At 42.4% G+C, this 22,012-nt stretch overlaps 1 protein-coding gene and 1 non-coding gene across 2 annotated transcripts in view; both read left to right on the top strand.

The window, feature by feature from the left end:
* Positions 1-22,012, top strand: part of SWAP70 (switching B cell complex subunit SWAP70) — a 157,575-nt gene that overhangs the window by 22,812 nt on the left and 112,751 nt on the right. The window lies entirely within an intron of this gene.
* Positions 16,780-16,928, top strand: LOC135270309 (small nucleolar RNA SNORA57). Its single transcript, XR_010338469.1, has one exon. It is a non-coding gene; the product is annotated as a small nucleolar RNA SNORA57 (small nucleolar RNA).

Below are 22,012 nucleotides of genomic sequence, written 5' to 3'. Positions count from 1 at the left end.
CTGGCAGCAATAGAAAATAAATACACCATGCTACAAGTGTTTGACCTTGTTACATTCCAGAACATTGACCCATGACTTTATCACTATTGAACAGACCCCTCATGTCTTTCCTGCCCTTCTTTTCCAATTTGGATTCTGTAGCCTGCCATTATAATCATCCCACATAAGCATCCTCAGCTCTCCTGTTCTTCTCTCTCTTTATTACAGTACTGCTCAGACTTGACTGGGCACAGCATGAGAATCGCCTGGAGGGCTTGTGGAAGCACATTCTGCTGGGCCCTGCCTCCAGAGAGTCTGATGCAAGAGTTTTGGGTGGGGTCTGGGAATGTGCATTTTTCTCCACTTTTCAATGATTCTGATACTCCTGGTCCAGGGACCACAATTTGAGAACCACTGCTTTGCTACAATCAGCCTGATCGCACTTGACTCTGCAACCTTCTTCACAACTGCAACCAAGGAGTCTTGTGTTGCTCAAGAAAAAAAAAAATCACCAAATTGGGCCTACTGCTTTCATTTAAATTCATGGTACAGCCCCTGAATAACCCTCGATAACTACCAAGTTGCCTGTCCTTTACCATTTCCCTAATAAAGCCCCTTTGTCTTTCTCATACACTGTCCTCTCTTCTCAAACCTCCCATGTGCTTCCACTCCTCAGTTTCAGCAGATAATCTCACCTCCCACGCTTCATTGAGGAACCCAGAGGCCGGAAGATGGGAACTCCCTCATCTTCCTTCCCACGAAGCTGCAACCCTGCCTGAGACTGCTCCTTCTTCCCTCTTGTTACAGTGGAAGGACAGATCTCTGCCACTATCGGCCACTCTCTCCTCCTGTCCCTGCATCCCATTGTTCCTACGAGAGAACAAGAACTTTGCTTCTCAAATTGCCTCCTCTTTTCTATGATATTAGCATATGCGTCCATCGGAATTACTCACTGGATCCCCATCTTCAGCCCTCCCTTGGTCCCACATCCACTCCCAGCCACCATCCAATTTCTTTGCCCCCATTCATAGCAAAAATTACTGAAAAAGTTGTTGACTCACTGTGTGTCTATCTCCTCCCTTCCCATTCGCTCTTTTAAAAGATGTATGGAATATGTAGTCATTGAATAAATATTACATTGGATACTTGATATTTGTTGAGTGTCATCCTGTGGTCCCCCCTTTCATGAAGTTTGTGGACAAAATCCCTAAATATGGCATTTACAGCTAGTGACAAGTACTGTGTAGAAAACAGATGTGATGGCTTTCATGACCCATAAGGGAATTCAAGAAATACATATTGAGCAGTCACTATGCACCAGGAACAGTCTATATTCTACCAGGAAAATATAGGAAAAAAACAGCAATAAAAAGTAAAACATGTATGTTAGTGATATGTGATATGAAACAAAACAGAGTGAGTGAGGAGGGTAGGCAGGGGGATAATGATCCTTAATAGCATGGTCAGGTAAGTCTTCCCTGAGAAGGTGTTTTTAAGTGAGGACCCGAGGGAGAAGAAGTTAGCTGTGCGGCTATCTGGGGGGAAGAAATTCCCGGCAGAGAAAATGGCAGAAGTAAAGACCTCAGGGTGGAAACATACCTGGCCGGTTGGAATAACTGCAAGAAACTGGCAGCAATAGAAAATGAATACATGGTGGCTCATGCCTGTAATCCCAGCACTTTGGGAGGCCAAGGCGGGTGGATCACCTGAGGTCAGGAGTTCAAGACTGGCCTGGCCAACATGGCAAAACCCGTCTCTACTAAAAAGTTCAAAAATTAGTTGGGTGTGGTGGCACATGCCTGTAATTCCAGCTACTCGGGAGGCTGAAGCAAGAGAATCACCTGAACCTGGGAGGTGGAGGTTGCAGTGAGCCGAGATCACACCATTGCACTCCAGCCTGGACGACAGAGCGAAACTCTGAATCAAAAAAAAAAATAAAATAAATACACCATGGTACAACTATTTGACCTTATTACATTCCAAGACATTGACCCACAACATTATCACTATTGAACAGCCCCCTCATGTCTTTCCTGTCCTCCTGTTCCTCATGCTTTTCCTGTCCTCCATGCTTTCCAGGAGGAAGCATGCCTGGCTGGTTGGAAAAACTGCAAGAAACTGCAAGGAATGACAAGAAGGCCAGTCTGCCTGGAGCTCTGTGAGCAGAAAGAATGAGTCAGGCTAGGGGATGAACCCTGCATCACAAAGGGGCCAAATTGTGTGGGGCAGAGGCCAGCAAACGTTTTCTGTAAAGTGCTAGATAGTAAATGTTTTTAGCTTTGCAAGCCACATATGGTCTGTGTCGCATTTTCTTTCTCTTTTCGAAAAAAGTGTGAGAGCTCTCTCTTCCCTCTGGCGGTATGAGCGTTTTGCTGACCGGCCCTTAGTTTGTCACGCCGTGGGACCTTGTAGGCTGTTGTAAAGATTTTAGCTTTTACCCTGAATCAGATGAGAAGCACTGGAGGATTCTGAGGAAAGGAGTAATAGGACCTCTCTTACATTTTGAGAGGATCTTTCAGTTGTTTTGTTTTGTTTTTACCACAGGCACACACCACCATGGCTGGCTAATTTTGGTGCTTTTCTGTAGAGATGGGGAGTCTGATTATGCTGCCCAGGCTGATCTTGAACTCTTGGGCTCAAACGACCCTCCTGCCTCGGCCTCCAAAAGTGCTGGGACTACAGACATGAGCCGCCGCGCCCAACCTTTAAATATGTGTTGGGAAACCTGGCCAACATGGCGAAACTCGTCTCTACTAAAAACACAAAAATTAGCCACCGGCAGTGGCACCTGCCTATAACCCCAGCTACTTGGGAGGCTGAGGCACCAGAACCACTTGAGCCCAGGAGGCGGAGGTTGCAGCGAGCTGAGATCACACCATTGAACTACAACCTGAGAGACAGAGCAAGACCCTATCTCAAAAAAAAAAAAAAAGTATATATGTGTGTGTGTGTGTGTGTGTGTGTGTGTGTGTGTGATATATATATATGAAGCTTATTTCATAAGGTGCCTATAAGTATTAAGAATCTTTTCGTTTTTATATGCTGAACCTTTTTTTTCTTCCCCCCACAACACTCTTGGATGATAAGTTGGCTAAGCATAAATTTATTTCATTTCTAGGTCATTTTCTTCAATTCTAGGGGAAAAAAGCTCAGTAATTTTCTGATCAAATATTGCTTTTTTCCCATCCAATTATCTTTCTGTGGAACTCCTATTATTTTATCAGTATTCGAACCTTGTAATCTGTTCCCTGTGTTTTTAATTGCTGTTTTTTATTTATCTTGTGCTATATTCTGAATGAGTCCTCAGTTTTGTCTTCCACTTCTCTAATTTGCTGTTTGAGTGTGTTCGATCTTGACTTTCTTCCACTTATGACTTTTAAAATTTCAATTAGGGTATTTTTTTATTTCAAGGATTTCCAGTTGGTTCTCTCTCATACTGTTTCATTTCTGCCTATTTTTGCTGAATAATTTCATTTTGAAATGAAAGTTATGCATTCATCTCTGAACATTTTTAAAATCCAAAGGAAATTTGAGAAAATTTCTGGTCTGACTGTTAACTTCAAAGGCTATCTTTCTGTTTTGTAATTATGATTGAAAGCTCTTTTAGTTTGAGAAAGTATTAGTTTTTATTTGGTTTCTCTCTCTCTTACTCTCCCCTCATTCCTTTCCAGGATGGCCCTCTGGGCCTCTGGGCCTCAAACTAGAGTCAAAGTTTAGGATTATGATTTCTCTAGCCTTAGATGTTAGGGATGTGGTACATCTAGCTGTGGGTCCAGCAGACAGCTTGACAATTTCTGGTAACAAGGTGTTCTCTTTGCTCCTCACCTCCCTCGGCGCTAATAAAGACTCAGTCCATAGATTAACAGCTATTATCTTCATCTTCTTTTCACAGGCGGTGGAGCCCACTTCAGCCTCTGGTATCTAGCTGTAAGCTTCGGGGTCCCACCTTGTGGGGAGTGCTTTAGCTTCCCCCTCCCCTGCTAAACCCTCATCCAGCTGCCAGTGTCCAACTTCCAGACTTAGAGCCCTACAAGCTTGAGACTTCAGCCCCACTTATCTTAATGTGTTTCTATTCTATTTCTGGTTCATGGAGATATATAAGAGTGCAACTGTGTCTTTTTCTAAAAAATAATTTTTATATTTTAAATGTCACCTCTGGGTATCTGAAGCAAAGGGAGTTTTGGAGTTGACTTCGACCTCCTCATACCTGGCTTTGGTCCTCTCCCCTCTACTGAAACCACCACAGTCAGGGTCACTGGTGATCTTTAGAATGCCAGATCCAATGGATGTTGCTTTGTCTTAATCTTACTTGATGTATTGTCAGCGTTTGGCATAGCTGACCACACTGTTCTTAAAACATCCCTCTCTGCTTGGCCGCGCACTCTCCTGAAACCCATTCTTGTTGTCCTTTACAGCTCCTCTTCCTCTCCTTGAACTCCAAATATAGAAGTTCTGGCCAGCGCAATGGTTCACACTTCTAATCCCAGCACCTCTAGAGGCCAAGGTGAGAGGTTCACTTGAGGCCAGAAGTTCAAGACCAGACCAGAAAACATAGTGAGGCCCTGTCTCTACAAAAAGCATTTAAATCTAAAAAACTAAAAATTAATATGAGAATTTTTTTTTTGAGACAGAGTCTCTTCTCTGTCACCCAGGCTGGTGTGCAGTGGCAAGATCTCAGCTCACTGCAGCCTCTACCTTCTGGGTTCAAGCAATTCTCTTGCCTCAACCTCCTGAGTAGCTGGGATTACAGGCGCGCACCACCATGCCTGGCTAATTTTTGTATTTTTATTAGAGACAGGGTTTCACCATGTTGGTCAACCACCATGCCTGGCTAATTTTTGTATTTTTATTAGAGACAGGGTTTCACCATGTTGGTCAGGCTGGTCTTGAACCCATGACCTCAGATGATGCCCCCCCGCCCACTGGCCTCCCAAAGTGCTGGGATTACAGGTGTGAGCCACCCGCACCCAGCCTAATATGGAAATTCTACACACCTGGGCCTGAGGGCTCTTTTCTCTATCTACACCCTTCCCTTGAAAATATCCTCAATCCTATAATTTTAAATACCATTTATAGTCTGATAACTCTCAAATTTTTATCTCCAGACTAAATGTCCTGAGTTCCAGACTCAGTCTGCATACGTACTTCACAGTTCCAGCTGCATGTTTAATAAATATCTTAAACTTAACATGTTCAAAATAAAACTCTTTATTTTTTCCTCCAAACTTTCTCCTCTTTCAGTCTTTCCCAACACATGGCAATATCATTTACAAAGTGGGAGCGATTTTTACTTTTTCGTGTTTAAGTTTTTTACTCTTCAAATGTAATACAATTGTTCAGCTAAAATAGAAATAATGAGACAAAATGGTTCTGAAAAGTACAATAGGAAAATAGTTTTCACTGGTTTATTTTTCCAAATGAGCAACAGGCTATTTACAAATAAGCAGATTTCCAATGATGTGTCTTAAAATGGCAAGTCTATCACTGTTTGAAATCTAAATGAAAAATAAATCATTGTGGCCCATTTGATTTGAGACAATGAACTAACTTTCTGTTATAATGACATTCATTTCACTTTTGTCCCCAAAAAATGTGAGCACCAAAATTGTCAAGGAACACTTAATATTTAGTAAAATAGTAAGGAATGTGAAAATTAAGGTGGGGAAAAAGCGTTTTCAGAAGGAAATCTTTGGACATCAGTTTACTGCAAATAAAACATACTAAACACACTCCTGATACACATAAATAATAATAACTAATAGGTACACAAGAAATGGCAGAGCTCTGAACAATGGATATTAAATAAATTAAAGATATATCAGAAACAAAGGATGAGACAAAACAGTCATGAAAGAAAGAAAACCATCTCCACCCAAATAACACAGAGAGGATGAAGGGAACAAAACCGAATACATTTTTCCCCAATGTTTTTATTAGGGTGTTTTTTTTTTTTTTTTTTTTTTGCTTATATACATCAGATTTATTACAATAGTTTATCTTTGGCATTCTAAACATTAATATTTTACCCTTTAAAGGGAAGAGTCAGGAAGAGAAAATGTCAAATCCTCCTTGAAAGTTAATGCCAGGTCCATCTAGGCCAAATGAACTACCACAAGAACAGCCATGAATCTCGCTGTGCTTTCCTCACACCCCTCTCTTTAAAACCCTACGTGGCCTCCTGTGTTAGTTCCTGTGAAAATTTTTAAAAGAAAAAGAAGAAGAAAAAAAAAAACCTACGTGGCCACGATGATCGGAGTACAGCTGAGGGGAAATGATCAACTTTGAAAAGCTCTCCTGGAGACAATGAAGAGAGAGTTATCACATTTCCTTATCTTACAACTGAAATATGAAATGGCTTTAAAAAAAAAAAAAGAAAGAAATGGCTTTTAAAAAATTGTTTTTGGCCAGGTGTGGTGGCTCATGCCTGTAATCCCAGCACTTTGGGAGGCCAAGGCAGGTGGATCAAGAGGTCAGGAGTTCGAGACCATCCTGGCCAACATGGCAAAACCCTGTTTCTACTGAAAATACAAAAATTAGCTGGGCGTGGTGGTGCATGCCTGTAATCCCAGCTACTCCAGAGGCTTAGGCAGGAGAATTGCTTGAACCCGGGAGGTAGAAGTTGCAGCGAGCCAAGATTGTGCCACTGCACTCTAGTCTGGGTGACAAGAGTGAGACTCCGTCTCAAAAACAAAAACAAAAACAAATTTTTTCCCCCTGAGATGGAGTTTTGCTCTTGTCACCCAGGCTGGAGTGCAGTGGCGTGATCTTGGCTTACTGCAACCTCTGCCTCCCAGGTTCAAGCGATTCTCCCGCCTCAGCCTCCTGAGTAGCTGGGATTACAGGCGCCCACCACCACACCAAGTTAATTTTTGTAATTTTAGTAGAGATGAGGTTTCGCTATATTGGCCAGGCTGGTCTTGAACTCCTGACCTTAGGTGATCTGCCTACCTTGGCCTCCCAAGGTGTTGGGATTACGGGCGTGAGCCACTGCACCAGGCCAAAAAAAATTGTAAAAAAAAAAGGGTAGAATCTGTGCAATGTTACTAGTCACAATAGAACATTTACCAGAGTTACAGTGTTTTGTTACAATAATACTTTGCAGGAATGTTCACATTTTCTGTTATAGGACTGTAGCAAAGTGGTCTCAAAGGAAAACATTTTTTTTTTAAAGTTTTATTCATCAGGTTCATTTCAAGTCAAAATTATGCAGGTCTTCTACATGATGTTCAGCAAGAAGATGTGTTCAAAGGCAAATGTTGATCACATTCTTTTTCAGAAAGCTCACTCTTAAGGGAGTCCTATGTAAGAAAACAACTTGTAAAATATATCTTTGTATAGACTTCGAAAACTGATCATACAAAAAATTTTTGAAAAATAAATTAGATAATTAAAAACATCTTTTCCAGCAAAGCTGGACATTAGGCTGTCCTCGCAGAGCCATTTTTAAAAAATTTATTTATTTTTTAGATGGAGTTTCACTCCTGTTGCCCAGGCTGGAGTGCAACAGTGTGATCTTGGCCCACCGCAACCTCTGCCTCCCAGGTTCAAGTGATTCTCCTGCCTCAGCCCTCTGAGTAACTGAGATTACAGGTGTACACCACCACACCCAGCTAATTTTTGTATTTTTAGTAGAGATGGGGTGTCGCCATGTTTGCCAGGCTGGTCTTGAACTCCTGACCTTGTGATCCACATGCCTTGGCCTCCCAAAGTGCTAGGATTACAGGCGTGAGTCACCACACACAGCCTGGATCATTTTTTTCTAGCCACATCTCATCTAGCTGCTGTGTGGACCCCTAGGTTGATGCTTTGGACCCCAAGTACATTCTGTACTGTTTGGGGTCAAGACTGGGATCACAAAAGACAGGATGGCGAACATGGAGTACTCCTATTTCTTGGCTCCTAAATGTCTTCAAACCTGCCTGGACAACCTTGTTGAAAAGATCCACATCCTCCAGCCCCGAGACTTGGATGTAAATATCAAAGCCACCTACTTGGACAAGAGTTCCCTTACAAATAGGAGCAATGCCAAACCCATAGTTACTCCAGAGGCCAGTTCTCTGAGTAAAGGCAAATGGTTTTCACCGGGAACTTTTCCACTATAAACAATCTTTGGGTCACACTGGCTGAAGATAATTGGAAAATATATTTGTTGGCCCAGAACTGTATTTGCTTGACATTGCTGAGGGAATTCTGTAGTAAACACAAGGTCAACATCACAGAACAAGAGCCAAGATTCATTATTAAACTGAGAAGATCCTACTTCCAGGTTTGGAGCTCTTGAAAATTCTTCAGACACAGGCAAAATCTGCATGTCAGCTTTAGGATACTTAATGCAATAATCTCTCATCAGTTCAACTTGTTTGACCTTGTCAGGGTTGGAGTCAGAATTGAAAAGCAGAACCATGAGCTTGATGTTCTGACTGGGGATAAGACATGTCTTAGGGTAACTATATTTTTTGTTTTTAGGATCCAATGTGTTTCCTTTTTTTTTTTTTTTTGCAATAGAGTCTTGCTCTGTCACCCAGGCTAGAGTGCAGTGGTGCAATCACTGCAAACTTTGCCTCCCAGGTTCAGGTGATTCTCCTGCCTCAGCCTCCCGAATAGCTGAGATTACAGGCACCTGCCACTGCGCCCGGCTAATTTTTGTATTTTTAGTAGAGATGGGGTTTCTTTGGCCAGGCTAGTCTTGAACTCCTAACCTCATGATCCACTCACCTCAGCCTCCCAAAGTGCTGGGATTACAGGCATGAGCCACTGTGTCCAGCCCCTTCTTATAAAAAGCAAAAAACCTGGCAACATTATGTGCACACTTTTTTTTCTGTTCACTGATTTGTTTATTAATGCACCAGTGCCTATTTGCTGTTATTACTTTAGGTATTTGGGGTTCATTTTTCTTTGTGCTGAGAAATATTTTTAATCATTATTTCAGAAAGAAACTGGATGGTGATCTCTCTTACTCTTTGTATATTGGAAATCATCTGTATTTCCCTCTCCTTCTTTAATGCTAGTTTAGTTGGGTAGAATTCTAGTTTGACAATTATTTTCCATTAGTAATTTAAAAGCTATTCCTTTGTCTTTGGGCATCTATTGTTGTTGAAGAGTAGCTTTCAGTGGTTTGTTATTCTTTTGTAAGAAGTCTGTCTTTTTCTAATAGTTATTTTTAAGATTTTGAGTTCTTATATTTGATGTTCTCCAAAGCTACCACTGACTAGACATGAATTTATTTGTATTTTGCTCAGTATCTGTGGCCTGCACCTGATAGATTATGTGAGTTCATGTCCCATTGGTATAGAAACAGACTTGAGGTTCTAATTTTTCATAGCTGATTCTTTTCCTCCCTGTGGTCCAGACCAATGGCAAGCTTTCTTGTTCCTTCCCCAAACTGGCAAGTAGAGTTTTTCTTTTCTCCTGTGGGTAGCAAATAAAACCTTTATTCCAACTTCAGATCTTGTCAGGGCTCAAGGCCTCATTTCCTGTTGCCACGTCAACATTGAAATCTCATCCTTAAACCCCAAGACCTATTCTGTCTTAGCTTCAGATTCTCTTTACTGTCATAGCTTTGGGTTCCCTTTTGATTTATGGCACCTGGGAATGTCTGTTTCTTGCTTTCAATCTCAGATATATCTTTAGGGACTTTATCATGAAGGGATGTTGAATTTTATCAAATGCTTTTTCAGTATTGGTTGAAATGATCATATGAATTCATATGAATGAATAATCCTTCATTCTGTTGATATGATGTATCACATTGATTGATTTGCACATGTTGAACCATCTTTGCATCCCATGGATAAATCCTACTTGGTCATGATGAATAATCTTTCTAATCTATTGTTGAATTTGGTTTGCCAGTATTTTGTCGAGAATTTTTGCATCAATATTCATCAGAGATAATGGCCTGTAATTTTCTTTTCTTAAAAAAAATCTGAGGCAGGCAGATTGCTTGAGCCCAGGAGTTCAAGACTAGCCTGGGCAACATGACGAAACCCTGTCTCTACCAAAAAAATATGAAACTTAGTCAGATGTGGTGGCATGCACCTGTAGTCCCAGCTACTCAGGAGGCTGATACGGGAAGATCGCTTGAGCCCTGGTGGTAGAGGCTGTAGTGAGCTCTGATCATGCTGCTGTACTCCAGCCTGGGTGACAGAGCTGTGTTTAAAAAAAAAAAAAAAGAAAGAAAGAAAGAAAGAAAAGAAGGCCGGGCACGGTGGCTCACGCCTATAATCCCAGCACTTTTGGAGGCCGAGGCGGGTGGATCACGAGGTCAAGAGATTGAGACCATCCTGATCAACATGGTGAAACCCCCTCTACTGAAAATACAAAAATTAGCTGGGCATGGTGGCGCGTGCCTGTAATCCCAGCTACTCGGGAGGCTGAGGCAGGAGAATTGCCTGAACCCAGGTGGCGGAGGTTGCGGTGAGCCGAGATCGCGCCATTGCACTCCAGCCTGGGTAACAAGAGTGAAACTCCGTGTCAAAAAAAGAAAAGAAAAGAAAAGAAAAGAAGACACTATTTTGGAACTCAAAGCCAAGAATTTGACTTTTTCTCCTGACTGGGTTCTTTTGAGTTCTCTTTCCTGGGTCAATAGCCTCATCCCCAAGATATAGGACAACTAAGTTAGCCAAAATTGAGTGACAGTCACTTGCAGCCATTCTTTAATATAGTAGGGTTTGAGAATTTCTGGCCTTCAGGATAAAGTTCAAGTCCTCCAAACTTTCTGCCCTAAGTATGTTTCTAACTCAGTTTCCTACTTTTCTCTCTTATCTATCCAGTGCTTTAGAGAAACCAAAGGTGCTTGTTATTTTGCGTGTACCTCTGAGCTTTCTCATATCCATGTCCTTGCATGTGATGTGCTCTTTACCCAGGCACTTTTTCTCCCCCTGGAGTTTGGGTCTCGTTCTGTCACTCAGGCAGGAGTGCAGTGGTGTGATCCTAACTCACTGCAGCCTCAAACTCCTGGTCTCACACAATCCTCCTGCCTCAGCCTCCTGAGTAGCTAACCATACCCTTTTGCCACTACTGCAGGCCAAATCTAACCCGGTCTTTCAAAGTCCAGCTCAATGGGTGCTGCTATGAAGTCTGGCTAATCTTCTCAGCTTAAAGTTTTGTGTGCTTCCTTTGTATTTCTGCGATTGAAGAAGTCCACTGCAGTTTAAAGAACTGAAACTGTGAATTGATACCAGGACTCAGGGGCTCAGGACCCGGCTCTGCTACTCCTTAGCTGCCTCTTTTTACCTATCTCAACTTCAATTATTATCTAAAACAGAGACGGAAATATTTCCCTCACGGAATTAAAGTCACTTTTATGACTGTTTTGGTTTTGAGTGAAGGAAAACCCAAACTGAAAAGGGCATAGATTAGTTTATATAGGTGAAAAGTCCATGGGTAGAGATGGCTTCAGGCAAAGGTGACTCAAAGCTCAAGTGCTGTCAGCAGGAGTCTGACTGTCTTCTCTCAGAGCTGCCTTTTGCTCTATCACCTTTATGACCAGGTTCAAAGAGTAGCCTGATGGCTGGCAGCACTCCCAGAACCCAGTCTTTCTGCTTCAAGTCCAACTGACTAGCTTGAGAACATCTTTCTCAAGTCACAGCAAAGTTCTCATGGGCTCTCATTGGTCTTGTGCCCATCCCTGAGGTGGTCACTATGGCCAGGAGAATTTGATGCTTGGATTGCCTAGGGCCCAGGGGATGTGTTCTACCTCAGACCCTGGGGTGCATTCCTGACAGCAACACATGGGATGTGTGTGGGTGGGTGGAGGTTCTGCAGTGAGAAGTTAGGGTGCATTTCCAGCATAGTGAAAGGATGCTGGATGAGCATAACTGCAGAGGTCCACCATATGCTAGGGATCAAATGAGACAATATGAGGAAACTGACTGGAAAGTCCTGATCAGGTCGGGCGTGGCTATCCTAGCACTTTGGGAGGTCAAGGCAGCGAGATTGCTTGAGGCCAGGAGTTCGAGACCAGCATCATATCAAGACCCTGTCTCTACCAAAAAAAAAAAAAAAATAGCCGGTGTGGTGGCATGTGCCTATAGCCCTAGCTACTCGGGAGGCTGAGGTGGGAAGATTGCCTGAGACCAGGAGTTTGAGGTTGCAGTGAGCTATGATTGTGCCATTGCACTCCAGCCTGGGTGACAGAGAGAGACCCTATCTCAAAAAAAAAAAAAAAAGAACTGTTCAAACATAAATGATGACTATTATTTGGTTGATTATTTTTGGCTTATTTTGCAATGGAGACATTAACTCCTTTCAGCCACAAGGATTAAGTAGGAAAGGCAATGTGGCTTAACGTATAATATACTGACCAACTAGTTTTCAACCTGCCTCATCTTATGTTGCAGCAATGATGCTATTCTAGGAAACTGGGCCTTACCAGGGCAGAAACAACAGGGCCATGCTTTAGAGAAGGAAAGTTCCGTGATTGCAGGTATCTGAGGAAGTTCATAAGCACATAATTAAATCACAGTCTTTGTTGGAAACAGGGTTTCAACTCTCAAAGACCAAAAACAATTGCTGATGGGTGGGGAGTGGGAATGAGAACAGTCCAAGGACATTGTTGGCAGACCAAGGGTCACCAAAGGAAACTCTGAGCTGGGCGAGTCAGCAGCACTCGGCTAGTGCTTGGCAGGCTCTGCAGCACGAGCTGGGTGTTGCTTAAAAGGAACTCCCTGTACCACATCTTCCCTTCCTGGACAGTCCAAGTCACTCCCAACTCACTTCTGGAAGGATGTCCCTTGACTTCCAGATTCTGACCTTGCTTCCCCTTGGTGCCTCTCTCTGCCCCAGCTGGCATCTTATCTCTCTTCCTGACCCTGGCTTCCTATCTGGGCCTCAACAGTGCTCTGACAATTTCTTTGGGTAATGCTCCCCTTGCCTAACTGCCTTTTGGTCTCTCCCGACATGTAATCACAGGTGCTCTTCCCAGGGACCTGAGGCAGCATGGCCTGATGGAAGGAGCCTGGATTTTAAAGCCAAACAGCTCTGTGTGTGTGTGTGTGTGTGTGTGTGTGTGTGTGTGTGTGTGTGTTTTGAGACAGGGTCTTGCTCTGTCACCCAGGCTGGAGTACAGTGGCACAATCTCAGCTCACTGCAACCTCTGCCTCCTGGGTTTAAGCAATTCTCATCCCTCAGCTTTCACAGTAGCTGGGATTACAGACACGTGTCACCATGCCCTGCTGATTTTTGTATTTTTAGTAGATACGGGGTTTCACCATGTTGGCCAGGCTGGTCTCGAACTCCTAGCCTCAAGTGATCCACCCACACTGGCCTTCCAAAGTGCTAGTATTATAGGCGTGAATCACCACGCCCGGCCTGAAGCCAGATAGAAGTGTGTTCTAATCCTGGCTCTTCCATTTGTTAACAGGGTGAACTTGAGCAAGTTATTCTATTTTTTCAACTGTAAAATGGGGATAATTTATCCTACTGGGTTTCTGTGGCGGCTCGATGAGATAAGGGACCTAGGACACTGAGCAGGTTGACCCTTTGAAAATGGTGGTTCTTACTAAGAGTGAAGACAGGCAGGAGCACACACATTGCATAAACACCACCTTCCTGCCTCACCAGTGATAACATCTGACCAAGATATCAGGCATTTACTTTATGCGGAAAAGTCCTGCATAGATGGAGCTGCCACTTCCTCATTTGTAGCCTGCTCTCTAATATTTCACAATCTGTGTAGTTAGGAAATAGTTCTTCATATCTAACCTAAGTTCCTTCTGCTATAGTGTGTTGTAGCACACTTGTTTTAAAAATAACACACAGGCCAGACACAATGGCTCACACCTGTCATCCCAGCACTTTGGGAGGCTGAGGTGGGCAGATTACTTAAGGTCAGGAGTTCAAGACCAGCCTGGCCAACACGGTGAAACCCCATCTCTACTAAAAATACAACAAAAAAAAGCTGGGCGTGGTGCTGGGCACCTGTAATCCCAGCTACTTGGGAGGCTGAGGCAGGAGTATCACTCTAACCTGGGAGGCAGAGGTTGCAGAGAGACAAGATCTCACCATTGCACTCCAGCCTGGGCCGACAGAGCAAGACTCTGTCTCAAAACAAACAAACAAACAAAACATACACACACAAACAGGCCCATGAAAATGAGCAGATTTTTTTATGAGTCAGGCATTCACTTTGCCTTGGGTTTACTCGTATGTTCAAGAAACCAGTGAATATTTGTTGTGTGGCCACTGCAGACAGGGACTGTGCTGGGGAGCTCCAAAAAGGTGTGAAAAGACTCCAGCTCCCTTGAGGTTCATGTCCTGCTGGAACCAGGAATCTCAGTCCTTCTCTCTTTAGTTTTCAATTGCAGGTGAATGACAGTGTCAGTTTACAAATTCTAGGAACACAGCAAAGGAGTTTAGTGGGACTGATCACGTTGGTAGCTAATCAATGACCGGATGTACAACTTGACTCTGGCAAGATTGAAATGAAAATTGTGAGTCAATTTTCAACATTTAAGCAATGACACTAAGTGGTCCCAGACAACAGGTTAGTTCATTCAGCTACTCAGGTGCATTTTGCAGCTAATCCTTCTTGCTGGGCTGTTAGAATGAACCACGTCTTTTCAGCTATGTGGCACAGAATCCGAGTGTCTAAGAAGCTCCTGTTGAGGGAGATGTTTGCCCTGTGTGAAAGCAAGGGCAGACCTCTCAACTTCACACATGTCCACTCTGACCCTATAAGCCTATGGACTGAGAGGATACACTGAGGACCACAGACAGCCTATAGATGTGTTTTGTTTGGTCTGATGGTGTTTTACTTTTGTTTTTTAAGTTGAATTGTTTGCCGAAATCTAAAAACTGATAGACTCACATGATCCAGGTTTCTGGCTTTTCTTGAAAAATGGGAGCTCTGGAGATACTGAAGCAGCATTTCCTAATAGTAACATCACCTGGATCTGAGTGAAGACGCTGTCTTTAGGTGGGGCCACCATTTCCTATGCCTCACTCTGGTCATTTCATTCATCTATGGAACTTGCCTGGGCTCTGAAGGCATTTGAATTTTGGACTCTTGGCCTGTGAAGACCCCTTTGGTCATTGATAGAGAGCACAGCTACCAGTGATCTGTTTTTTTGGGTTCTCTGCTCTCTCCTCTTCTATAAGAAGAGGAATGAAACCTGCAGATATGTCTTCCCTAAGTTTACATTTAATGCCCACCATTGAAGAGATTTCACTACAGTTGAAAACATTTCTCATGTTACCTCTTGGGCCTCATATGAGGAGTGAGGGGATGAATCTCCCTGCTTTTTTTTTTTTTTTCCTTTGAGCCAGAGTCTCTCTCTGTCGCCCAGACTAGAGTGCAATGGCGCAATCTCAGCTCACTGAAACCTCCACCTCCTGGGTTCCAGCGATTCTCCTACCTCAGCCTCATGAGTAACTGGGATTACAAGCATGCACCACCATGCCTGGTTAATTTTTATATTTTTAGTAGAGATGGGGTTCCACCATGTTGGCCAGACTGGTCTCGAACTCCTGACCTCAGGTGATCTGCCCTCATTGGCCTCCCAAAGTGCTGAGATTACAGGCATGAACTACAGCACCCGGCCCGAAAAATGCCTTTTGCAATTTGTGTCTTTGCACTGTTTCCAGGTTCTTTATAGTCCAAGGGGCTTCTGTGTGGGCAAAGGGACACCCTCTACAACTTCCAGTATAACTGATGCTCAATGTATCAAATTTACATGCCTAGTAAACAAAATTCGGAAACAAAAATTTCTTTCTTTTTTCTTTTGAGACAGAGTCTTGCTCTGTCACCCAGGCCGGAGTGCAGAGGTGCAATCTTGGCTCACTGCAACTTCTGCCTCCTGGGTTCAAGTGATTCTCCTGCCTCAGCCTTCTGAGTAGCTGAGATTACAGGCACACGCTATCACGCCCGTCTAATTTTCATAATTTTAATAGAGACAGGGTTTCACCAAGTTGGTCAGGCTGGTCTAAAACTCCTGACCTCAGGTGATCTGCCTGTCTTGGCCTCCCAAAGTGCTGGGATTACAGGCATGAGCCATGGGGCCTGACCAGAAGTAAACATTTCTAAGCTACACTTTTACATTTAAGTCCTGATTACAAACTCTATTTCTTTTGGGTGAAAATAATAGAAAAGCTTGACTCAAAATGGCTTAAGCAATAAGGATTTTTTTTTTTTTGAGATAGGGTCTCATTCTGTCACTCAGGTTAGCATGTGGTGGTACGATCATGGCCCACTCCAGCCTTAACCTTCTGGGCTTCAAGTGATCCTCCTGCCTCAGCCTCCCTTGTAGCTGGGACTACAGGCACACACTACCATGCCTGGACAGTATTTCTATTTTTTTTTGTAGAGATGGGGGTCTCGCTTTGTTGCCCAGGTTGGAAGGAAATTTATTATCTCCCATAACATGAAGCTAGGAGGTAGGGTGGACCTTGGGCACAGTACGTCTGGGCTTGGGCTCCATTTCCTATGATTCTGTCAGCATGCCCTTCTCACTGTATTGGTATCATCCTCAGCTAGCAATGTGGCTGGTGCAGTGCCAATGTCATATTCAGACGCAGTTTAGAAGAGGAAGTGGGATTCTCACTATTTCCTTTTGAGGGGGGACTGTGGAAACCTCTGCTAGAAGCCTCACAGCGGACTTTTCCTGAAATCTCTTTGGCCAGAACTGTGTAACACACCTGTTCCTAAATGAACCACTGGCAAGAATGGGATTGCCAGTTGGCTTTTACTGATCATCCCAGAATGGAAGGAAAAAGTCTATCATAAGGATCACTACATAAACTTAATTAAATTCCCTTAAAGAATCTAAATTACAGTAACACATTCAATAAGACTAATCTCTCCCTCCTTTTCTTGGCGGGGACCAGGCTTGTGGTCTTGCTCTCCGTAATGTATGGAGGAAGAGGGAAAGGGCTCTGGCCCCCTAGGCATCATGTCTTTGGTGCCGATGGCTTCCCATCCGCTAGTTCTATCCTCAAGCGCCGAGACACTGGGAAGAAAAAAAAAAAGAAAAAAAAAAAGTCTAATCTCAAACATTGCAAACATCCTAACACTTCAAATAGCAGACAGAAACATGAAAATAAAATGATCCGGGCCAGGCGTGGTGGCTCACACCTGTAATCCTAGCACTTTGGGAGGCTGAGGTGGGTGGATCACCTGAGGTCAGGAGTTCAAGACCAGCCTGGCCATCATGGTGAAACCCCATCTTAAAAAAATAAATCAATAAATAAAATAAAATGATCCTTGTCTAGTGCCAGTTTTCAAAGGGAATGCTTCTAGTTTTTGCCCATTCAGTATGATATTAGCTGTGGGTTTGTTGTAAATAGCTTTTATTATTTTGAGATACATTCCATCAATACCTAGTTCATTGATACTTTTTAGCATAAAGGGCTGTTGAATTTTGTCAAAGCCCTTCTCTATCTATTGAGATAACCATGTGGTTCTTCAAACAAAAAAAAGAAATAAAGGGTATTCAATTAGGAAAAGAGGAAGTCAAATTGTCTCTGTTTGCAGATGACGTGATTGTGTATTTAGAAGACCCCACAGTATCAGCCCAAAATCTCCTTAAGATGATAGGCAACTTCAGCAAAGTCTCAGGATACAAAATCAATGTGCAAAAGTTACAAGCATTCCTATACACCAATAACAGGCAAACAGCCAAATCATGAGCAAACTCCAATTCACAATTGCTACAAAGAGAATAAAATACCTAGGAATACAACTAACAAAGGACGTGAAGGACCTCTTCAAGGAGAACTACAAACCACTGTTCAAGGAAATAAGAGAGGACACAAAGAGAGGGAAAAACATTCCATGCTGAAGGTTAGGAAGAATCAATATCGTGAAAATGACCATACTGCCCAAAGTAATTTATAGATTCAATGCTATCCCCATCAAGCTACCATTGACCTTCTTCACAGAACTGAAAAAAAAAAACAAAACCTTAAACTTCAACATGGAACCAAAAAAGAGCTCACATAGCCAAGACAGTCCTAAGCAAAAAGAACAAAGCTGGTGGCATCACGCTACCTGACTTCAAACTATACTGCAAGGCTACAGTAATCAAAACAGCATGATATGGTACCAAAACAGATATAGACAAATGGAACAGAACAGAGGCCTCGGAAGTGATGTCACACATCTACAACCATCTGATCTTTGACAAACCTGACAAAAACAAGCAATGGGGAAAGGATTCCCTGTTTAATAAATGACGTCGGGAAAACTGGCTAGCTATGTGCAGAAAGCTGAAACTGGACCCCTTCCTTACACCTTATACAAAAATTAACTCCAGATGGATTAAAGATTTAAACATAAGACCTAATACCATAAAAACCCTAGAGGAAAACCTAGGCAATACCATTCAGGACATAGGCATAGGCAAGGACTTCATTACTAAAACACCAAAAGCAATGGCAACAAAAGTCAAAATAGACAAATGAGATCTAATTAAACTTAAGAACTTCTGCACAGCAAAAGAAACAATCATTAGAGTGAATTGGCAACCAACAGAATGGGAAAAAATTTTTGCAAGCTACCCATCTGTCAAAGGGCTAATACCTAGAATCTACAAAGAATGAAAACAAATTTACAAGAAAAAAACAACCCCATCAAAAAGTGGGCAAAGGATATGAACAGGCACTTTTCAAAAGAAGACATTTATGCAGCCAACAAACATATGAAAAAATGCTCATCATCATTGGTCATTAGAGAAATGCAAATCAAAACCACACTGAGATACCATCTCACACCAGTTAGAATGACGATCATTAAAAAATCTGGAGACAACAGATGCTGGAGAGTATGTGGAGAAATAGGAACGCTTTTACACTGTTGGTGGGAGTGTAAATTAGTACAACCATTGTGGAAGACAGTGTGGCAATTCCTCAAGGATCTATAAGTAGAAATACCATTTGACCCAGCAATCCCGTTACTGGGTATATACCCAAAGGATTATAAATCATTCTATTATAAAGACACATGCACACCTATGTTCATTGTGGCACTGTTTACAATAGCAAAGACTTGGAACCAACCCAAATGCCCATCAAGGATAGACTGGATAAAGAAAATGTGGCACATATACACCATGGAATACTACGCAGCAACAAAAAAGGATGAGTTCATGTCCTTTGCAGGGACATGGATGAATCTGGAAACCATCATTCTCAGGAAACTAACACAAGAACAGAAAACCAAACACCACATGTTCTCACTCATAAGTGGGTGTTGAACCATGAGAACACATGGACACAGGGAGGGGAACATTACACACTGGGGTCTGTTGGGGGATGGGGACTGGGGGATGGATACCAGGGAGTGTGGAGATTGGGGAGGGATAACATTAGGAGAAATACCTAATGTAGGTGACAGGGTGGTGGAGGCAGCAAACCACCATGGCATTTGTATACCTATGTAACAATCCTGCAAGATTTGCACATGTACCCTAGAACTTAAAGTACAATTAAAAAAAAAATGATCATGAAAGGCTAAAACTACACTTAAATCTAATTTTAAAACATTAAAATCATGAATTTATTTTTGTTGCCTCTATACTTATTCTTATAAGTAATATTTGATATTTTTCTAGGGTTACAGTAATATTACTAGACCACAAATTCAAATAAGACCATTTCATACTGGCCAAGGTTGTTAGGTTGTTTATATTATTTATTTGAGATTGATTCTTGGCTGGAGCAGGGGACTTGGTGGCACCTTCTAAACCTTAGTTGGCATGCATTAGGGTACTTCTTACATCCTTTTAATAACAGAATTGTATAAATTAATTTATGTACCATACAATTCACCTGTTTAATGTTTAAAATTCAATGGTTTTTAATATACTCAGAGTTATGCAACCATCACCACAATCAGTTTTACAACATTTCCATCACACCAGTAAGAAACCCCTTGGCCAGGCACAGTGGCTCATGCTTGTAATCCCAGCACTTTGGTGGATCATGAGGTCAGGAGATCAAGACCATCCTGGCCAACATGGTGAAACCCTGTCTCTACTAAAATACAAAAAACTAGCCAGGCATGGTGGTGTGCACCTGTAGTCCCAGCTACTTGAAAGGCTGAGGCAGGGGAATCGCTTGAACCTGGGATGCAGAGACTGCAGTGAACTGAGATCACGCCATTGCACTCCAGCCTGGCAACAGAGCGAGACTCCGTCTCAAAAATAAAAAACAAAAAAAAGAAAAGAAAAAACAAACCCCTTAACAGTCACGCTCCAATTCCCCCATTCTCCTGGCCCTGGGCAACCACCAGTCTACTTTCTGTCCCTTTGAATGTGCCTTTTCTGGACAGTTCATGTGAATAGAATCATATGCTATGTGGAGGCTGGGTGCCTTTTAATCATTAAACTTAACTGGCTCTATCAATGGCACTTGCCATGTCTATACTCTTCATAGGGGATTTCCTGAAATTACATATTTAAAATTTTTTTTTAGAGACAAGATCTTGCTCTGTTGCCCAGGCTGGAGTGCAGTGGTGTGATCATAGCCCATTGTAGCCTGGAACTCCTGGGCTCAAGGAATCCTTCCACCTCAGCCTCCCCAACAGCTAGGCCTGTAAGCAAACACCACCATGCCTGGTTAATATTTTTATTTTAATTTTTGGTAGAGACAGGGGTTCTCTATGTTGTCCAAGCTGGTCTCGAACTCCTGGCCTCAAATGAGTGATCCTCCTGCCTAGGCCTCCCAAAGTGCTGGGCTTACAGGCGTAAGCCACAGCACCTAGCCTCTGTATTTTCAAAGTTTTGCTTGGTTAGTATTATATAATCGATTGTAATGTCTTTGTTATATATTGATCCAGATGTTTGGAATGATTGGAAATATTAACATGCCTTATATATTAGACATTCACTCCTTTCCTTTCTTCATTTATGTCTTCCTTCTTTTCCTCTTTCCTTTCTTCCTTCCACACATATGTATTGAGCATTTTCTCTGTATCAGGTATTGTGCCAGGCACTGGAGATCCCACAGTGGACATGAATGTATGGCCCTTTCCCTCATGGACTTATGGTTTGGTGCAGTCCTGTGCCTTCTGCTGATGAGTTGAGGAGGCCATGCCATGTGAATGCTGCTGAGTTACTGCTCCAGACGATACAACAGGCCTCATAGCAGCTTCCTCCTCCTTCCCATGTTTCCAATCTTTCCACATCTCTTCTGCTCTCTAACCCTTGACATACTATCTTCAGGCATAATTACATAATGTATGCAAATCTTTCTGTACATACATAACAGCATAACAACTCATAAATCATATTTGCTTTGTTATCCAATTTTATTTGATTAAAATACTAAACTGTTCATTTATCTCATACTTATACTTAGATTCTTCCATAAAAGGATGAAATTGAAGCATAACACTGGTTATTTATAAATAGCCAAAGTATAGATGTGCAGAGCTAACTGGGAAATCTTACAGTTGAGCACTAAATTTATTTTAGACTAAAAATGAATGCAAACAAATTTGCATCAGTGAAGAGAGTTCTGAATGGTAACATATTATTCAAATAAAGATTATAAAAAAGAAGAGATTACAATAATAAATTTGGTGGCAGGTTAAAAATTAAGGAAGTATGTGGTAGAGAACATTACTGAAATTTCTGTTTTAGAATAATATAGAGTTGGATAAAAATCAAACAGTTTAATAAAAACCGATGGTCTTTTTTTTTTTTTTTTTGAAACAGAGTCTCACTCTGTCACCTGGGCTGGAGTCCAGTGGCGTGATCTCAGCTCACTGCAACCTCCGCCTCCCAGGTTCAAGCAGTTCTCCTGCCTCAGCCTCCTGAGTAGCTGGGACTACAGGCACCGGCCACTATGCCCAGCTAATTTTTTGTATTTTTAGTAGAGACGGGTTTCACCATGTTGGCCAGGCTGGTCTCGAACTCCTGACCTCGTGATCCCCCCATCTCAACCTCCTAAAGTGCTAGGATTACAGGCGTGAGCCACTGTGCCTGGCCTAGAACCATTGTTTCCAGGGGGGAAAACTGAAGAATATTTTTCTTATTCTTCAGTTTTACCCCCTGGAAACAATGTCCTTCTACTTATTATCAAATTGATTTACACA

This window comes from Aotus nancymaae, unplaced genomic scaffold (assembly GCF_030222135.1).
Source record: "Aotus nancymaae isolate 86718 unplaced genomic scaffold, 86718_ANA_hifiasm-v0.15.2.pri h1tg000059l, whole genome shotgun sequence".
NCBI lineage: Eukaryota > Metazoa > Chordata > Mammalia > Primates > Aotidae > Aotus > Aotus nancymaae.
The sequence above is the reverse complement of the archived record's forward strand: the minus strand, read 5'-3'. Positions and strand labels throughout refer to the sequence as shown.